The sequence below is a fragment of the Aedes aegypti genome, chromosome 2 (assembly GCF_002204515.2).
Source record: "Aedes aegypti strain LVP_AGWG chromosome 2, AaegL5.0 Primary Assembly, whole genome shotgun sequence".
NCBI lineage: Eukaryota > Metazoa > Arthropoda > Insecta > Diptera > Culicidae > Aedes > Aedes aegypti.
Window position 1 is genome coordinate 158959319 of NC_035108.1, and position 20980 is coordinate 158980298.

At 35.5% G+C, this 20980-nt stretch overlaps 1 protein-coding gene across 8 annotated transcripts in view; it reads left to right on the forward strand.

Annotated features, from left to right (window-relative positions):
- The window catches only part of LOC5577895 (Down syndrome cell adhesion molecule-like protein Dscam2), a 574667-nt gene that overhangs the window by 320945 nt on the left and 232742 nt on the right, over window positions 1-20980 (forward strand). The window lies entirely within an intron of this gene.

Sequence of the window (20980 nt, forward strand, 5' to 3'; positions counted from 1 at the left end):
AATCGATCAACCAATATAAAACCTGTATGAACAAGTGTTCTGATCGCACGAAACTTAATTTATTTGGAGATACTGTAGTACAGGGCAACTTTGGAATAGTTTTCAAGCACTCAAACGTATTTGAGTAAAACATATGGAGGAAGAATAACCTATGAGCACATCAAATTTGCTTCAAAACATGCTTGCCATTCATTTTCAACAAATTCAAGCTGTCGATAACCTCATATCGAGCTAAAAATCGTTCATTGTTCTTGGTAGATTATAAACAACGGAATCGTCTAGAATCATTGAAACGAACTCATTGTTTCTGAAACACGTGCCGACATGGACAACAAACATAGCCGAATTGAAATTTAACCTTGAAGAAATGTTCGTCATTGCCTCATTGCTCCTTCGGGGTTGAATACGAATTTACGAAAATAATTCGAATCAACATATGATTGGAGGATTATCAGTTTTATTGATCAAAATTATTGTTTCCACTGGAACTGGAATCAAGAATGGAATTTCTTTTTCTCTCTGACATAACGTCCAAACTAGGACAGAACCCGCTACTCAGCTTAGTTTTCTTATGAGTTATCAATTAAGAGATTTTTTTGCCAATTGACAATTTTTGCATATGTACCTATATTTTGCACGAGCAGATACGAAGATACTCTATGATGTGAAAAGTAGAGAACATTTCGAATCGGAAAAGATCATCAACCGGTGGGATTTAAAACCACGACCCTCAGCCTCGTCTTGCTGAATAGCTGCGTGTTTACCGCTACGGCTATCTAGGCCCACGTGGATCTGCTGCTTGCTGCTATTAGCTAGATATTTCAGAAGAAAAGTTTAGATAAGGTAGAATGATCAAGTAACAATTTCAATGTTTTCTGATCGTAGCTGTTTATTATAGTTTTATTAGAGGTGCAAAAACTCATAACCGATTTAATAAAGCTTTAAATAGAGATAAACGGTGTTTACTGTTAAAAACACATCAAAATGCTTTGTAGATGCCTATAAGTTCTTCTGTTATTACTTATTTGTCGGTCTAGTTTGTTGATAATAAATTGTATTTTGAAGGAAATGTGAAGTGTACATTAAAACCTATAATTAAAACCTCATCATGTTTATCTAACAATGACAACAATTTAACTCATAAGACTGCACTAAGTCACATCATTCTAGTAACTCCACTAAGTGCACGTCTCACTAGTAGCTAAATGAATTCAATTAATTATTCGAGTTTTCTCATTATGATTTTCATTTACTGTCCAGAATTCGAATCACTTCCGAACACTTGTCCGGAATATGAGGCGAAAGTGAGAAAGCGTCACGAATAAGAATCATGAAAAGGTCATTCATTCATTCATTTATTTAGTTAACATCGAAACAGATAACATTGAACCTTCCTCAAACAAAATCCTCGGTTCTGCCCCACGCTTGCCAAATCGATACGTACTTGATCCGCCCACCTAGCTCGTTGCGCTCCACGCTTTCTTGTACCAACCGGATCCGAAGCGAAAACCATCTTTACAGGGTTGATGTCCAGCATTCTTGCAACATGTCCGGCCCATCGTACCCTTCCAGCTTTGGCCACCTTCTGGATACTGGATTCGCCGTATAGTTGGGCGCTCGTAGCTCGTATTTCATCCTTCGCCACCACACACCGTTTTCCTGCACACCACCGAAGATCGTCCAAAGCACCCGACGTTCGAAGACTCCAGGTGCTTGCAGGTCCTTCTCGAGCATCGTTCGCGATTTATGCCCGTAGAGGACTACCGGCCTTTTGAGCGTTTTGTACATGGTACATTTGGTTGGGTGACAAAACGTCGAAAGACAAAATGTCGAATGCCAAAACGTCGAAAGTACAAAACGTCGAAAGGACAAAACGTCGAAAGACAAAATGTCGAATACCAAAATGTCGAATGCCAAAACGTCGAAAGGATGAATCGTTGAAGGGACAAAACGTCGAAAAGAAAAAAATGGGAATATGTGGTAAAACTTCAACTTATTTGATTTAAATTGAGGAAATAAGAAGAAAATCGTTCAGAACTTAACGTGAAATGCAAATACTAAATAATGTTTTTAAAAATTCAGACAGTGAAGATTATATTTTCCTATATTTTTATATATATTTTCTTGATTCCGTTATTTTTAGTTGATCTTGGAAAGGGTAGTAAAAACTCAAATTGGAAATTGCTAAAACATGTTGGAATTGTTTAAAATATTTGTTTTTTTTTTAATTTTCAGGTTTCAAAACACTTTCATCAAAGTGCTTATTGTAGTCAAACACATGTTTTGAAGTGAAACTATCAAAAACCTTCAGTTGGAATTTAATGGTATCCTACTTAAATCGGTTATCACTTACTCGACGATACATGTATCGTTTTAACTATTCAGTACTTTTGTTTTAAATGATCAACTATATAAATTCTCTACACATAAAATAAATCGATGTTTGGTACTCCATTCTATGTTACATATTGGAAATTTGCAAGAGATACTGATATCTACATATGTGATTTTGAATATCTGTTTCTGAAAAGAACATCAATCATTCGATTTAAGTGTAATTATTCAATTAAAGTGTAATTATTCAAGGAAAGAATGAGTAAGTTGTTAAAGAATAAAGAATTTACTTTTTGCCAAAAATCACGTCTTAGTTGTCAGTAGTTAGCTCACATCACATTGAATTAGTTATACATTCAAATGACATTAAGGATTTGCAATGATCAAGGTCAGTAATATCATGCCACTCTATACAAACTGTTAGCGTTTGTTGACCTAAATAACATAAACTACAAACACTACTGCAACAATGTTATTCTCGGAACACAAAGGGAGGCGAAACTGATCAGTTTGTACAACACTAATAGATTATTCAGTGATCAATCTATATGCATGCAATAAAAAAGGCAATATTCGCGCGCGAGGTTTCACTGAAATAATGTGGTTTAATTGGATGTGACTGGTAGACATTATTATCGGAAGGAGAGAACTAGGATTTACGGAAGTTATGGTGCCTGTAAAAGAAGAGTTGGGGAAGAAAAGAAACGCGATCTTTCACACAACTTAGGGATCTGCGGAATGCATTGCTGAATGTATAAGCCACGAACCTATATTCCCCAACATAAAGATTGGCTAGTTTGATCAGTTCTGCATATATTGGACTTCAATTTCAATTAGCTTCCTAAGGTGCTTCTTTCCTCGCCAGAAATGGATGTAAGAGTGACATTTTTCTGAAAATTTTTTCTATGCTTACTGTGATGAAAATTGCAAATTTTTCTGTTTCCAACACCGTTCGCATCGCAACCATTTTTTCCTTAGCAACACTATTTATCCAAATACCTTCGCTAGAAAAATTACTGCTTTCGACGTTTTGTCCCTTCGACGTTTTGTCCCTTTCGACGTTTTGGGATTCGACGTTTTGGCATTCGACGTTTTGGGATTCGACGTTTTGTCTTTCGACATTTTGTCCCTAAACCGATGGTGCGCCTCCGTATTTCACGGCTAACGTCAGCAAGGATCGAAGGTAGACAATCTCGTCGACCACCTCAAACGTATCCCTGTCTATCGTAACACTGTTACCTAGGCGAGCCCTGTCACGCTCGGCCCCACCAACTAGCATGTACTACTTGTTCTTGAGCTGGTGAATAGCATTCTTTACCCTCCTTCAAAGTTGGGGCTGGTTGGTTTCCATCGTCCTCAGTACTGATGAAGGCATTTCCTCCGTTGTCCCGTCCTTCATTGCCTGTGCTCTCAGCGCCATTCAGATGTTCGTCGAAGTGCTGCTTCCACCTTTCGAACACCTCACGCTCGTACGTCAAAATGCTCTCATCCTTACCCCTGCACATCTCGGCTTGCGGTACGAAGCCGTTGCGGGATGCGTTGAGCTTCTAATAGAAATTACGTGTTCCTCGCACTCCGTCTCCTCCAGGTGGAGTTTCTCCCGAAAGTGGCGGGTCTGCTGTTGCCGTTTCCATCTATAACGCTTTACGTTCTGCCGGGTCACTTGCTGCAGCATGACCACCCACGCTGCATTCTTCTCCTCCAGAATCTGCCTACATTCCTCGTCGAACCAATCGTTCCGTCGACTCCGTCCATGACTGCGTCGACTCCGTTCATGACTGCCTTCACTATTCTCCAACAGTCCTTAAGAGGGGCTTCATCCAGCTCACCCTTCTCCGGTAATGCAGACTCGAGGTGCGTATGCAACAGCGATATCCGGTTGCTTAAGCCGCTTTAGGTCGTACGGGGGCGGCCGTCGGTACCATACGTTATTAACGACGGAGAGTTTTGGGCGCAGTTTGACCATCACCAAATAGTGAGAGAGTCGATGTTAGCGCCACGATAGGTCCTGACGTCGATAATGTCGGAGAAGTGCCGTCCATCAATAAGAACGTGGTCGATTTGTGATTCTGTCTGCTGTGGTGATCTCCAGGTGTATCGGTATGGAAGGCTGTGCTGGAAGTAAATGTTCGGAGGACCATAGTGCACAGTTTAGCTTAGAGTCCTTCTCTGGCACTCGGACGATGATCAGCCGCCCTGAAATGGGGAACAGACGCTGTTGTGAGCCGCTCCTAACATGAAGTACAGACGCTCAAGGTTTGCAGAAGCAAAAGCCAACCCCCCCTTCCCTGCCAGCATACGACCAAAGTTCCCACCGGGGTTGGCTACCCGATCTTTCTTAAGGTTACTCGTACCCCGGCCAGTACCGCGAGGAGGTAGGCATAGGAGTTGCTGGGCAAGAGGCTAAGGACCGCACAGAGAAGTCTATTTTATTCCTTCAGGTACGCGAGGTACCAATAGTACGCCATGCCCAGCCGTTTACCACCCAAAGTTATTTGGCAATAGGCACATCCTAGCATTTTGGAAATCAAAATTCAAAGCGATGGCATATATTTTTCGGCATTTATTTGCTTGTAGAAGTTCGGTGAACATGTTTAATGTGAAACGAAAATTTCAGAACACTCAAGAATTCAAAACTATGTGAAAGTAAATTTGAATTTAAAGCGACGACATTTAATTTTCGACACAAAGGTGTCTAGTGAATGTGTTTGAACAAAAATTTTAGAAAATACTAAAATTTTATTTTACTTGAAAAACTACTTGAAATCTTGTTTGTTACAGACTGTTTGCCTATATACCAAATTTTATGGAGAAAATCTGTATTTTTTCGATGGAATATTGATTGTAGAAGTCTAGTCAACACGTAAGAACAGAAATAAAACCTTTTGTTTACACTAAACATATTTTTAGCTTCTTAACTACTCAAGGTTTTAACCTGTAAATCAAAGTGCAGAACAATTACATGTTGTTTTTTGGCATTAAAGTGTTTTGTACCTATATACAGTGAACATATTTAAGCAGCTATAGAAATTTCTAATTACACTCAAAATTTATTTTACCTATACAACTAGGAAACATCCCATTGATTTTTTTTTACTGAAAATCAAAACTAAAAGCGATGCCATGTTATTTTTTCCACTTAAATTTAATTGCATGAGACCAATGATCATGTTTGGACAGAAACAAACAAATTCAAAAGTCATCGCATTAGGCTATGATTAAAAAAAACAGTTATTAACACGTCAGTCGTCGCGCTGTTGTATTTTGTACAACACTGGTGGAAAAACCTCGCTAGTGGTACACAGCATCAGCGTGGTGATTTTGACAGTGACAAACCACGCGACGACTGAAAGGTTAATATATTGATTTTGTTTATCTATTCAAATAAATTTGAGTATAAGCAAAATAATCTTTCCTACACATAATAATTCACTGAAATTCCACAAGCTGATACATGCTAAAAATTAACATGTGTTTGTTTTATTTTTTTATTTTTAGGCAAAAAGTTTAGAATGGATTTTTTGTAGTGAAACAGATTTTGAATGCAATCAAAAATTTCGATTTGGCCTAAACATATTCACAACATCTCCGTAATAAAATTTTTGTTTGTTTTTAGCCATAAATTTTATTATAGAATCATAACAGTCATCGCTTTAAATTTCGATTTATTGGCAAATAATGAAAAAAAAAATGCATTTTCATAGTATGAAAACTGAAATAAATTTGAAATGTAATCAAAAATTAATTTTTCTGCGCAAGCATATCTAATAAACTTCAGCAGTCTTTATTCAGCCAAAAAAAAAACACCAGTTATTGCACTAAATATTGATTTATGGGCAAACAGTTGTAAAAAATAAAGTTTTCCGTAGTTTTCGATTGAAAAAATATTTTGGAGGTAATCAAAAATTTCTATTTCTGCCCTAGCATGTTCGCTGCAAATTCATGTAGAAAAAACTACATATTACCGGGTCGGATTTAGAATTGCGGGAGAACAGTTTGAAAAGAGGGGTTTTCATGATTTGTTTAGTAAAACAAATTTTAAGTGTAGTCTAATATATATACATTAACCAGAACATGTTGATTGGGATTCTGAAAGTTATGCTTTGTCAAGAATACCATAATTTATAATATTATATATTATATTAATATTGTTACATTGTGTAGTTTGTGCCACAAATCCGTATCAGATAAAACTTGAAAGTATCATTAGTTTAGTAACTTTAGGTATACTATCTTTGAATTTAAGTAGATATTGGTCATAAATAGTGGCTGATAGCATTGCTACAAATATTTTTAAAATCGCTTAGAAAACGACGGAGTTATGTATTATCAAAGTTGATCTTTCAATTTTTTTATTGTGAGTCCTTTCCAGTAAGCTTAAATTTTCTCCCCCTTGGTAAATAATTACATCACTTACTGTTTCTAGAGGATCAGCTAGCATGGATTTTGTATTAATAAAATGCAAAATTTATTCTTTGGAGCTGGCAGATTTCGACGAGATACTTTCAAGATTTTTTTTTGGATCCTCACCATAGACTTTGATGTTTATGCTGAAACCGCGTGTATTTCATTGTAAAATAACTATTGATAACAATATCAGGACTCAAGTACTACTTTGGGATACTTTGGACGATAACGGGTTGGGTAACTTTTTGGGGTGGATTTTACATATAGCATTTCTATTGAAAAGTAGTCATGGAAATTAACCACCTTCACTGAAATTAAAAGTGAATTGAGTTGTTGGGTAAATGTCTGAGTTCCAATACCAACCCCCTCTTTTACATAATATTTTAAAAATTTATTTTTTTTTTCTATTAATTTCGTTATTATTATTAAGAAAGTCGTGCCAAAATGAAGGCCAAACAGCATATATGGAGAGTTTCAATATGTGAATCTAAACTTTGAATTATGTTAAAAGCATTTTTAATATAATTCAATGAAACTTTTCAGTTCAAAGCACTAAGTTCTATCATATATGGAATCTCGCTTAATTTATGATCTCGCCCTAAAAGCCATTGGTAACAAAGTGTGTAGCTTGTTGTTACTGAGAATATGAATGGATTTTTACGTTATTTTATAATGCTACAATGAAGATTAGATCCTCCTCTATCTCCCAGTTGTGATAGCATTAATTTTGTTCCATTAATTTGCTTGAAAACAACAAGCTACGCACTCGGTTACCAATGGCTTTTAGGGCGAGATCATAAGTTATGTGAGAAAACTAGAAATTAAGATTATATCGAAACACCCCTAACCTGGTTCGTCACCCGAAAACCATTACGTTTCAAATAACACATGTTATTACTGCTTTGCATATGTATGCTTATATCAAGCTGGTGTCACCGCGGACCATCCAGCGCGAACGACTCATAAACTCCGATTCAGTCGAAAAAAAAGAATGAAAGCTCCACCAGAGCAAAACTTTTTCCGTCGTCAAGTAACTCTCCGGCGCAGTCTATTTCTTTTTGGGAGAACCCGACACTCGTTTATGCCAACCGCAGTTGCTATTAATTTCTTCTGCTGCTGGCGTCCTTTCGAGCGCGCGCGTGTTCCTCCCCTGGTCCAGTAGATATTCCTGGCGCAGACTTAACTAAAGGCAATAAAAACAGTAAGCACAGCTGAGAAGTTTTCCTCGTTATTTTTTCCCCGCTGATGGTTCCCGTCAGTATCAGTCTTATGGCTCGCAGTTTCCTCTGCTCGTGTGGTGCAATCTAGGGGTATGCGATAATTTGAATGATGATGTAAAAAAAACCATCAATATCACGGAATCCAAGAAAAAGGAATTTATGTTTAAGTTTTTTGTTTCGATTCGTGTAATTGGGAAAAAACAGTCGGTGGGTATATTTTTTCGATAACAGACAAAATAAAACAGAATTTCGCAAAACATCGAGTTGCATTCCGAAGAAAAAAAAATAAATCCAAGACACCCACCAAATTTCAACCAGAAGTTTTGGTTCGATTTTTGTGTTCAGTCGAGGATGGATTGCAAACTGGTGAGCTCGTTTCATGCTAATAATAACATATTCTTATCATGGTAACGTTACGTTTTTGTAACAATCGTTTTTGTAATAATGGAAAGCTTTAATTCATGTTTTTTAAGGAAAAGTCTATGTTTTGTAAAAATAAGATTTTGATTTGTTCACAGTGGATGTTGAATATAGTCGTATTTTCAAACTGTGCGAAAGACGTTGCAAATTATAGCGTATAGTAGCGAAAAGTGTATTCCGCGGTATAAACTCAAAAATTTTGCTTCGTTTCGAGAATTTCCGTAACATATCGAATTGTGTATCGATCCACATGAAACATTTCCATATTTAGTTTCGTTCCGATATTATCATTATTGGGAATTCCGCATATCGTTTCATTTCGTATCGAAATGACAAAACAAAGCATATCGCATACCACCAACCTGAAGGCACCGGCATCCAGGCAGGAAGTACCGACTTGACTGTGCCAAAAGGGTTGCAAATGTTTCCGGCGGCATCGGTGGCAGTGCCAAACGCGGTGGCACTATCGAAAATTACTGCTGCATTAATACAGTGTACCAGCAGCGGTGGAAGTATATGCAATTTTATGTACGCTGTTGACGAAGGCTGACATCAAGTTGGATGTTTTCTGTTGAAGTTGGAATTGGAGCATTTTTTGTCACAAACATGAACTAAACTGGTACTTATTCTGGGTCATGCATCATTCAACCACACGAAATCTTGAGGCGTAGAGAAGTTTGCACTCTGTGTACAAGCTCAACAATAAAACAAAAATAATATCGGTCGACGTAATGAGACGCAAGCAAATTCAATTACATTAATTTTCACAATATTCCACTTCAGGGTTTGAATTCTGAGAAAATTGAGAGTATCTCTCACTTATCGCTCTCTGTAACAATCATGATCCGCAACACATCATGAAAGTCTGTTTATTGTCTACTGCTACAGCTCTGATTTGATCGGAGGGATAACAGTGCATGAATAAACCCATCAAAACAAACTCCCAACTTTGGGGCACTATTGCTATTATGCCGGGGATTGCTTATTATGCCAGTAAACTAAAGCACTTACCCCCAATGATAAATAAGCGTGAAAAACGGGTTTTATTATCGCTCTGTGTTTAAGGTTCTCGAACGCTGCTGCTACTTTTTAAGCTTATTACAACTTGCGATAGATAGCCGATCATGGACCGATACAGATAGGATGTTTTTCTCCGCTTGCTTTGATCATGCTTCAAAATCAAATGAGGACGAAATCTGAAATGCTTGTTCTGCTTAAACACGTCAGACATTACTTGAATATTAACATAGAGTATTGAGTGATTTATCCAATCACGAGATTATAATTTTCAGAACATTTCAATAAAAATCTGAAACATCAACAGTGCTGAGAGACTCACACTCCCGTGAAATAGAGTTACGATAGAGTTCACAATTGCCACGCTTTAGATTTTCATACAAAACCACTCAAGTCAGCAAAAATGATTTGGTCATAAAACCCGTCAAAAACTCGTAAAACCCAAACTAAAGATGCTTGAATATTACATGATCGTGTAAATTTAAAATGAAATCGATTGAAAAATAATGGATTGGTCGTTGAAATTTAGGTTTATATTGATGCCCCAAATATGTGCATGGCAATAAACTTAAATTTACAACATTTTTTTAGCTGTGTGGGGCATCTTTTTCTGGAATCATCAAAAAGCACTTGGTCCAGTCTGTCTGAACACCGATCAATTTAGCAGGAAAAAAGTATTATTTCTCATCAATGTTAGACGTTCGACGTCTTCAGAGAAGTTACTTGTAATTGAATTTGGCATCTTCTAAGAAAACAGTTGAATAGGCCCTTATTGACTCAAATTTTTTTGTTTGACGAAATTTAAGGCTCCCCTCTTTTGCAAACTTTTAGAAAATGTTATTTTGAACAACTTTGTCGAAGACACTTTTGATCTAACTCTTCATTTGAGCTTAGTAAATTGATTCTGAGGTTTTAGGATGGACCCGAAAAATCGGTTATTTTGGTCTAACTGTTTTTGTTTTTAGTTTTACGTGAATGTGGTCTTCAGAAGAGTTGTAGAAGAATTAATGATACACATTTTTTCTGAATATTGCAAAAAACTGTGAAAATGTAGTTTATTCCATAAAATGTTTCTTTTAGCGGCATTCGAAAGGCCATACTTTATGTCACTTTTGCTGCAAACATTGTGAGACGGTCTTATTTGTAAATTGAGAAAATTCACTTAAAAACTTAAAATTCTCCTCTACAACTCTTCTGAAGATCACATCCACGTAAAACTGAAAACAAAAAAGTTAGACCAAAGTAACTGATTTTTCGTGTCCACCCTAAGTTGAAACATTCAGAATCAATTTACTTAGCTTAAATGAAGAGTTAGTGTGAGTTTTAGTTTTTCACAACACTGAACACTAAGTTTCCTAAGCTGTTTTGATTAGCGAAGTCTGACGATTTAAACGATTGTACCGTGGTGTCTATCCAAACGTCATCTGAGAAATTCCAGTGTAAAATGTTGTCATGAAAAAAAATATTTTAACAGGAGTCGTTCTTGCTGTCAAACTTAAAAAAAGATCAAGATTGAAAAAAGTCATATCTCTTAATGAAATTGAATCCGTTTTTTTTTCTCGCTAAGAGTACGTGTTTGTTACAAGCCTTAGATCGAATTCCGAAGAACTCTTGATTAATTTTAAACAATTCCAACCATTTTTATTTAGGCCATTTTTATATATACAGTCATCCCTCCATGAATCGATGTTCCATTACTCGATATCGACTCATGGAACCATACTAAGAACATAAAATCATGGTTACTATGATGGTCCCTTCAAACAGCTTTCCAAAGAATAGCTGTTCGATGACTCGATATTTCCATGAGTCGATGGTCCCTTCAATATCGACTCATGGAGGTTTGACTGTAATAACACACTTAAAACCATTAACCATCAGAAATCTTGACGCTTACATTTTTTTTTAACAAAATTTGATGCGGACAAAGCTCACGATTAAATTCTATTGTTAATAGAAGTGGCTTTGAAATATAAAAACGCCAAATTCGTCTTAGTTACTAACGACGACGAACATAAAATCCTGACTTTTAAAAATGTGAAAAGATGACAATTCCTACTTCTGTAAGTACTCACAATCCTACTATAAAATATGTGGCAGGATCTAAGAATTTTGTATTTTTTTTATGGAATGGGGAATAAAAATTGTAATCATAATATCTTTCAAGTTGATGCTGGTATTATCAAATATTAAAGAAAAACTGTAAAAGCTTCAAACGTCAAGAGATGAATCTAATTTATTTTAATCAATTATAAAAAAGTCCGAGAACTTGCTTGGCAGTTTGAAACTCACACTAATCCAATTGGGGATCAATTTGCACAGGATACACATGTGAAGTTTTCAACAATCCGTTTTTGAAGAAATAAGAGCTAGGGGAAGACGGGGTAAGAACGCCCGCCGAGGTAAGACGGACCACCTTCAGCTTGGTATGAAAATGACGGTTTCCTTAAAAGTTTACCAAGCACTTTCCATAAACACAAGATTTTTGACATTCCGTACTATTTAGGATGATGTTTACTTTAAATTTTTCATAACAAATATCAAAAACAAAGTATTTGTTCGTCGATATTGAATTTGATCTAATTTTAACAGATGCTCACTTAAGGATTTCGGAAGGGATTTTTTTATAAAAACATAACAAATTACCCGTCCATGCTTTAACAGAAATGTAAAATATGGTTTATTAAAGTCAAATCTCAATTGTAAATATTTAGCCTTGAAATAGGGACCTAGTTGTGAAAATTGCGCAAGCGGGGTAAAACCGACCGCTGTTGATGGGGTAAGACCGCCACTCCTAATTTATACCAAATAAAATGTCCAAAACATTCAAATGTTGTAACTACATTGTACGTAATTATTCAAGTAAAATGAAATCAATTTTATTAAAAATACAAGCCAAATCTGCGAATTTTTCCAAAATATGTGTGTCCCATGGTAATAATAAGTATATATCTAAGTTTTTTTTTTGTTTTTTAATAAAATAACCCTAAAAAAGATTCAATATCCACGTTTTTTTTTAAGGCACTCCGTGCTCGTGGCCACTACTGTGCCGGAATCAGTTTATCTGTATCTTCCTTACCGATACAGTTCTATTTTTAGCTAATCTATATTTACATCTGCTTTCACTCTCTTCTGCTCTTTTGCTCTCACACCGAGCAGGTAGGAGAGTGCTCTGCTGTTGGTCCAATCGATTTCCATAAGCCATTGTCAATTGCTCTTGCGGTGGTTCGTTTTGCCGTGTTCCTGAGTCGTTTGAGGCTAGCTGCCTGCGAAGTGGGTCAGTTTGTCTCAGTCACCATCTGATACTGACGGAGGATGGATGTGTTCCCCTAAGCACGGTCCTCCGTGCGGCGTCTTCTGGTGGCTGGACGGGTTATTTTTTGGAGGGGCTGGGAATTGAATCCATGACCTTCCGCTTATGAAGCGAAAGCGTTACCTCAAGGAATATCCACGTTAATCAATGTTAAATTCATCAAATATCATACTTTTTTAGAATCACAGTGAACTGATATTTTTTTTTCGCAAAATTGTGTACGAAAATCGAGGTGGTCGCTTTTACCCCGTGGGTAGGCAGTTTTACCCCGTCACTAAAAATAATCGTGATAAGACATCACTTTTTCAAGTCTCAAGAAATAAATAATTTTTTACAAGTACAACACTTGTGATATTTTTTTATCATGCCCAAGGCTTGAAAAAACGACATGCTGCATCGAAAAAGTATTAATGGATTCTTGATTTTGACATATGAATGAAATTGCTTAGGCGGGCGGTCTTACCCCGTCTTCCCCTATTATTGGAAAAATCGGATATACGATGATTTTGAACTTTTTTAATTAAAATCTTTCTATAAAGTAGCTGATTATTCTTGGTTGATATATTAAGCAAATACTTCCAACCGGCATACTTGCCTATAAAATGGGAATATGTCAAATTAGTAGCAATTCCGAAAACATAGAAAAATCCATTCGAATTCTCTATCTCGTTCAAAAATCTAAAAGACTCTTTCAGTACACATTTTGTAAAGTTTTTTTTTTTTTTTTTTAACTGGATGATGTTTAACATAATTGAAACTTCAAGTTTTAGAAATAAACAGCACGGATTCCGTTTGACAGAAGCATGGCATGCATATTTGGCTATAAAAACTGATACCTCATTTTTCTAATGTACACTGTTAGCACACTTCATGTCAAATTGTACACTACTGGTTAGTTATACGAGCTTCAAGTCTGATAAACTCCAAGTCAGAGCTCCAAATCTCTGAAATAAAGAGTTGGGTGACAAAACGTCGAGAGATTAAACATCGAATCCCAAAACGACGAATCTCAAAACTTTGAAACGACAAAACGTCGAAAAGTAAGAAATAAAAATAAATTAATTCTTGGACGAAAGATTTCTTTTCGAAAGAATAAATAATTCATTATGTGCTTAACGTTATTCACAGCATATTTAATCGATCGAAAAAGATGCCTGGAAAACAATGTAGAAAATTCACTATTTTAGACGTTTTGCCCTTTCGACGTTTTGTCCCTAAACCTAAATGAAGACATATTTCGCTGGTTGGGTGACAAAACGTCGAATGTCAAAACGTCTAAAGGACAAAACGCCAAAGCGACCAAACGTTGAAAGGAAAAAACTTCGAAAAGAAAAAATGGAAGTAAACGAAAGTTTCTTGGAAGAATGAATCTCAATTGAAAGAATAAATAATTCACTTTGTGCCAAACGCACATTCCATTAACCACGATGTGAAACAAATTTGGAAAACAATTCCAAATAGACGTTTTGGCATTCGACATTTTGTCTTTAAACCGATAATTATGTTTATAAATTTTAAACAACAGGCTCTTGTTAGAGCGCAATATGGTTTGGTTGGACGACAAAACGTCAAATTCCAAAACGTCGAAACGACAAAACGTCGAGGAAACAAAACTTCGAAAGGAGAAAATTGGAAGGAAACAAAAATTTCTTGGAAGAACGATTTTCTTTTGAGCTTGAGCATGAGCTTGATTGGCCGCCCGTGGATGCTACTCCAGTATCGCCAGATCAGCTGCACTTACACAAGGAACCAACCAGATGACTGCATGGGACTAACAGACACCCTCAGTGTAGAAGTGCTGGTGATAAAAATAGAAGTTAGACAACAATGGCGCCTGCCACGTCAGAATGCAGACCAATGTGGAGAAGGGGAAGGAAATGATGTTGCACATATACTAGCCCACTGCAGACCGTGGAGTCCGACTGCATCTACGCCAGTTCATGCGGGAGTGTATGGATTGGGGGAAAGGCATGGCAGAGAGGTTTCCATTTGTGGTTAGCAGACTGCCTATGTATCAAGCGTAAGGAAAGGCGTGCGCGTGGAAGAATGGAAGCGTTAGGGAAACGGTTTCTTGTCCGTCTCTGGTTATAGCGTTTGCTATGAATGAATAGTTTGAGTGTGATAGATTAAGGATGGAAGATAGAAGCAAGTGAGAGGAAATATAACTACAAAGTAGGGGGAGATCCCCCAGTGCCGGACAGCACCCAATACCGGACAAAGTCGAAACATTGAGAAATCATGGTCCAATCAAGATGGTGTATTAGTAGAAAAGAAAGCTTTTGTGTAGACTATTGTTTGCGTAGAATAACACATCCTTGAAATATGCATCCCTTTTTAAAAAAGTAGAAAAGTTTGAAAATCTTTAAAAAATTGACGTACAGGGTGTCCGCAAATTATCCGAACAGCAAAATATTGGAAAGATGATCTCGCATTGAAAACAATGATGAATCAATGTCCATGTACCTTTTATAATACATCTATATGTTAACACAAAATACCACTTTAAAAAAAATCGAAATGATTGCTTGTCACTGAGATAGGCAAATTTAAATTTTTCGGAGACGTTTTTCCTGAGGGTCGCTAGTCATACTGGAGATGTGTTATCCCTAAAACCTAAAAGAGATGAATCCAAACGTCCTATTATTATTTGAAGTAATCTACAGGTTAGTGGCTTCAAGTTAGACTGGAAATACAAAATTGTACGGTTCAAATCCAGTGAGTTCTATGGACACTTCTCTTCCGTCATAAAGCTCGGAAAACAGCTTCCTTTAAGACACCTCAATACATTTGGGTTTGTTTTGCAATTATTTGAAATCGGAATGGTGTCAAACTTACTTCATAAGAATATAATAAGCCAATGTTTAAAACCATGCAAGAAAATTGAATTTATTACGCTTGATTGTATAGAACCATGTCTTCAAAGTTTGTACGGATAATTTGCAGACACCCTGTATCTTCTTAATTTTGAGCCTATTTAGTAATTATTTTGAAAATGAAAAAATACTTTGGATCCCGCAAGCATGATCGAACACAATCCTAATTTGATAGTATGAATGTATTTTGTACCATAATTGAAGTAAATATGGACAAATTACAATTTTGGTTAAGCACCTCCTGTCCCTCAGTTTCGGACAGCTTGATTTGTTATATGATATCTTTGTAATTATTGCATCAGTGTCTCAAAATACTTTCATTTTTCATGGGTTCCGTCGATCATGGTATCAAACATGCAATAAAATTAAGAAGAATGAACAATTCATAACAACATCGTAAAATGTGCTATTTTTCATCATATATGAAAGAGGTTTTTGATAGGCATCTTGCAAACTAAGAAAAATTCAAATTATTTTTGTAAATGTTGCAATTGCATTGAATTGGTAATTATAAACTATTTCTATAGTGTACACATTCAATGATGTTCAAATTTACAGAATTCGAGGCATTTCCAGATCGTGTCCGGTATTGGGTGCCACCTTTCAAGATCGATCAATTTGGTACTAAAATACATCATCAAAACTCAATGTCAAAATTCATATTTATATTTTCAAATTTATTTCTGTACACTATAAAAATGATAATATTTATCATAAATGGGTAACACGAGCCCATCAAATCAATATTTTTCGAATTATGAATTTAGTGGCTTAAGTGTCCGGTACTGGGGGATCTCCCCCTACGAGGAAAGGGACGAGCCTGGGATTGAACCTATGACCTTCTGCTTAGGGGTGGTCCATTAATTACGTAAGGGATTATGGGGGGATGGGGTTTTTTTGAGATTTCTTACGCGTCATATAAATTATTTTCAATTGTCATACAAAAAATCTTATCATGGGGGGGAGGGGGGGTCTGAAAACCGCCAAAAATGTCTTACGTAATCAATGGATCACCCCATATGGAGCAGAAGCAATAGCCATTAGACCACCAACCTCGTCTATTGGAAAAATGATTTTCTTTTGAAAGGATAAACAATTCACTATGTGCCAAACGAACAAACAATGTAAAAAATGAAATCTTAAGAACAATTCCAAATCGCTTTTGAAAATTGACTGCAGCATGTGACCTGGAGAGATGTCAGCTGAAATTGACCCTTTTGAATTTTTCAAATTTCGTGAATTTCGTTATTCTATGGAAATTGCAATTTCTGTACTAAATCATGACCAAACCTTTCTCAACCGGTCTCATTCGAAAGAATATACCTTAGGCTTTTTTTTGAAGATATTTTAAACCATATTTAACATGTTTACCATTTGAGAATGTCAAGAAGTGTATAACATAGAGCTCTTTAAAAAAAAGGCATTTTTTCAAAGGTAGTGCAAGATATCTGGGAAACGCTCTAAAATTATCATTTTCCCCTCAATGTGTGGCAAATATTCCATAGTATCCGATGTACCATGCCTTACCTTGCGCTTTTTTGCGCCAAGATATGAAAAAATATTTTTTACTTACACTACGAATCTGCCCATTAGACCATCATGCTTGATAATAATATCGCATTTTTTACCTTTATAAGCTTCCGGAATAGATCCAAAAACGACCTCGAGCGTGCTATTTTAAACTAATTCTGTCAAATGTACCGGAAATATCGATTTTCTGTTTCAGCAAATATATCTATCAAATTACCTCTAAAAATCATGTTTAGTCAAATAATTAGCATTTTTGAACGTTTTGAATGAGAATTGTACTTTTGGTCAGCATTTGTATGGGATGCGGCCACTGTGCGACGTTTTGGGATTCGACGTTATGTCATTCGACGCTTTGTTTTTCGACATTTTGTCCCTAAACCTCTTTTTCACATCTGGACTTATGCTATTATGCTATAATATGCTATTAATAATTAATTATTTATTCTTTCGGCAGAGAATCGTTCTTTCAAGAAATTTCGCTTTCTTTATTTTCTTTATTTTTGAAGTTTTATCCTTTCGACATGTTGGCATTCGACGTTTTGTCAGCCAACCATAATTATCTTAGAAAAAACCCAACACATAGAGGGTGACAAAACGTCGAAAGACAAAATGTTGAATGCCAAAACGTTGGAAGGACAAAACGCAGAAACGAGTAAATTGGAAGAAAACGAAAATTTCTTGGAAGAATGATTCTAATTCACTGTGTACGAACCGCACATTTCATTGGCCAAGAATGACTAAGAAACCTGGAAAATAATTCCAAATCGCTGTTTCAATTTTACTATTTTCGACGGTTTTCTTTTCGACGTTTTGAGATCCGACGTTCTGTCTTCCGACATTTTGTCCCTTTATCTCTCATAAATAGTAAAGTGGGCCAAAAGTTCGAGTGGGGCAAAGGTTTCTTTTCAAGATTTTTGACTTAATGCAAAACAAAACATATAAATGTTTTGGTGGTTCGAATGCTATTTAAGTGAGAGACGTTCACAAGGAATATCATTAAAATCGATTGAGATTTGGAAAAGTTATGTCTCTTTTTTTCCGTCTTTCGACGTAAATATTGTAATTTTTGGTCAAACTTTCGTTGTAAATCTTTTTCAATATTTCATGTAGAGGCGTTTTTAGGCCCATCATACGGATGCTTTGAGGTGTAATAGTTTTTGCATAAATGCTTGCAAGTGGATTTTTTTTTAATTTAAACGAAAAAACTGGTTTTTAATTTTTGATGATTGCTGATGACTGAATGATGGATTCTTAAGCCTTAAGTGTTTAGTAGTTTTCTTTAGACCCTTCACGGTATATTGAAGTGAAATATGAATCGAGAGAAATACGATCATATTGAATCACCAGAACGACATAAAAATGTTATTAGGAATAAGGTACCGTGGGGTAAGTGGATACAGAAAAATCAATAGTCAACTTCATTGTTATGTACAGCTAACGTTAATAATGTAATTCAAACTTTTTTCTGTGGATAACAAATGAGGGACTAATAAACTTCAAATCGACAATTATTTTGATTTTTCTGATTGTTATTTATTGAGTATGAGGGACTTGAAAATTTGCGCCAAATGATCCACTTGCCCCACCATGGTGGGGTAAGTGGATCACCAATAAAAAAACTATTCTCTCAACAAATGTGGTGTAATTATGTATAGTGAAAATGATATTTCTCTCGTTCTTGTTATTGGTGCAAGTTATGTAACATTTTGAGACTTTTTAAATTAAAAAGTATCTCTATTTTATCGAAATATTATAAAAAATATATATAAACTAATTCACACTCAAAAAATATTGTAGCTAGAATAATTTGGAGAAAATGTATCCATTTTATTTTCATAAGTTATGCAGACGTATTGTAGGATTATTCCTAATGATGTTTTCGAAAAACATTCGTAGTTTAAAAATATTAGTTACATTTACTTTTGTGTAACAAACTGAAATCTTTTTATTCTATTCGTGAATATAATTGTACCATCCATCTAGAACAATTTATATCGTCAAATAAGATACGATAATATTATTTCAATTGGAAAATTTGTTTATTTTGCTCTTTCGCAATTCAGCTTATATAAACCACGATAAGTTTCGTTTGGATTTTGAATTATTCATTATTTTATATTTTTATAAAACCAGAAAGATTGAAAATACTTTTAGGTGGATTAATTCAAATTTTCTATGGAACTTTGGCAAATTTTAGCTGGGAATGAAAAAAGCTAAAGGAAAACAACGTTTCAGCAAATTCAAACTTATTCAAATTCGCATGAGCAGTCTGCTAATATGCTATATTAATGCTTGATCCACTTACCCCATCCCATCAAAAAGTAGGGGGAAGTGTACCATGTCCATTATATCTGTATTTATTTATAGAAATCACAAACTTTTTATTGCGAGTCACTCAATTAGAACTGAAATGCTCACCATGTGCTGAAAAAAGTAATAGTATTGGATTTGAGACAGATATACAATGGATTTTTAATTGATAGAAACCAATTTTGAATATAATTGATTTTTGCAATTTGTTGTTTGCTTGTGTTAGTGTACGTGTAGTACCAGTTTTGCAAAAGTATAAGTGTGGACGTAGGAATATAATCTAAAACGAAGCAATGGTGCGAAAACATTCAACATATTCAAGTATTTATGCTTACTATGGACAAATGATCCACTTACCCCACTGATACACTTCCCCCACTGTACCTTACAACATTGGACAAAACATTTACAACTTTTTCGATATCCCATACAAAATGGTCGATTGGTTAGATCTCAGTTATTTATTGATCGATTTGAAAGAAATATTAACAGCTCTTCAAAAATAATGCAACATAAGTTTTTGAATATTTTTTTCAATCACGAGTTCATAAGCAACAGTTTTTGTGCGAGACTTTCAAGGTTTCGGATAAATCGTTTATAACTTTCCATCAAACTTTGCATTTTATTCAAATTGTTATTACTTAGGAACTTGTGGTTGGAAAAAATACTAAAAAATGTATGTTCAGTTACTTCTAAAAAGCTGTGAAAATTTCATTTATATCGGTCTTTAAGTGATTGAGGTCCAGCCTACCAAAGTTGATGATATTGTTTGGAAAATCGAAAAAGCGACAAATGTTTTGTCCAATACACATTAAGGCAAGTCAAAAGTGAAAAATATTTGAAAATCCAATCTCCAACATCTTCCTTACCATTCGTACCATACAAATAGTTTTAACCCAGACAACCAGAAATCGCATGAAAGTTCACGTTATAACTCGTTTATTCATACTAATTATATCAAACTCGCAAAACACCGTGGATAAACTCGTCAAATTGATGAGTTTTCTCGCATAAAACACTTTTTTCCTGAGTTCATTTGCACATTTTCTTTCGCCTCGTACACTCGTACAAAGTAAGTCGAATCAATTCGTAGCAGCTGTCAAATCAACATTTGTTATCATAAGTTAAGTCGCATAAGATCACAGGTTAGTTCGGTGGAATATTTAAACACTCGCATTGTATGTTATTATTTATCACATAATATATGCACGCATATCGCCTCCACTTTTGTACGTAGAGAGCCTTTTCGCGACATTTTATAAGTGAAATTTTGCACATACAAAGCTTCCAGGTGATTTCGTTATGCGTACATTTTGGTTGTCTGGGAACTCTACGATGATAATTTTGTGCTTACATTTCAGTTATAACGTGTTAAGAACATTTCTCAAAATTTCTCCATAGTAATTTCCATATAAACATACATCGTCTTTGGGCCACCTTTAAATCACAACCTAGAAAGCTGAAAATTTCACAGAATACTATTTTTATGGTAAAGATAGTAAAGAAGATATGGGACATTAGATTTTCAAACTTTTTTGAATTTTGGAACCGCCCTA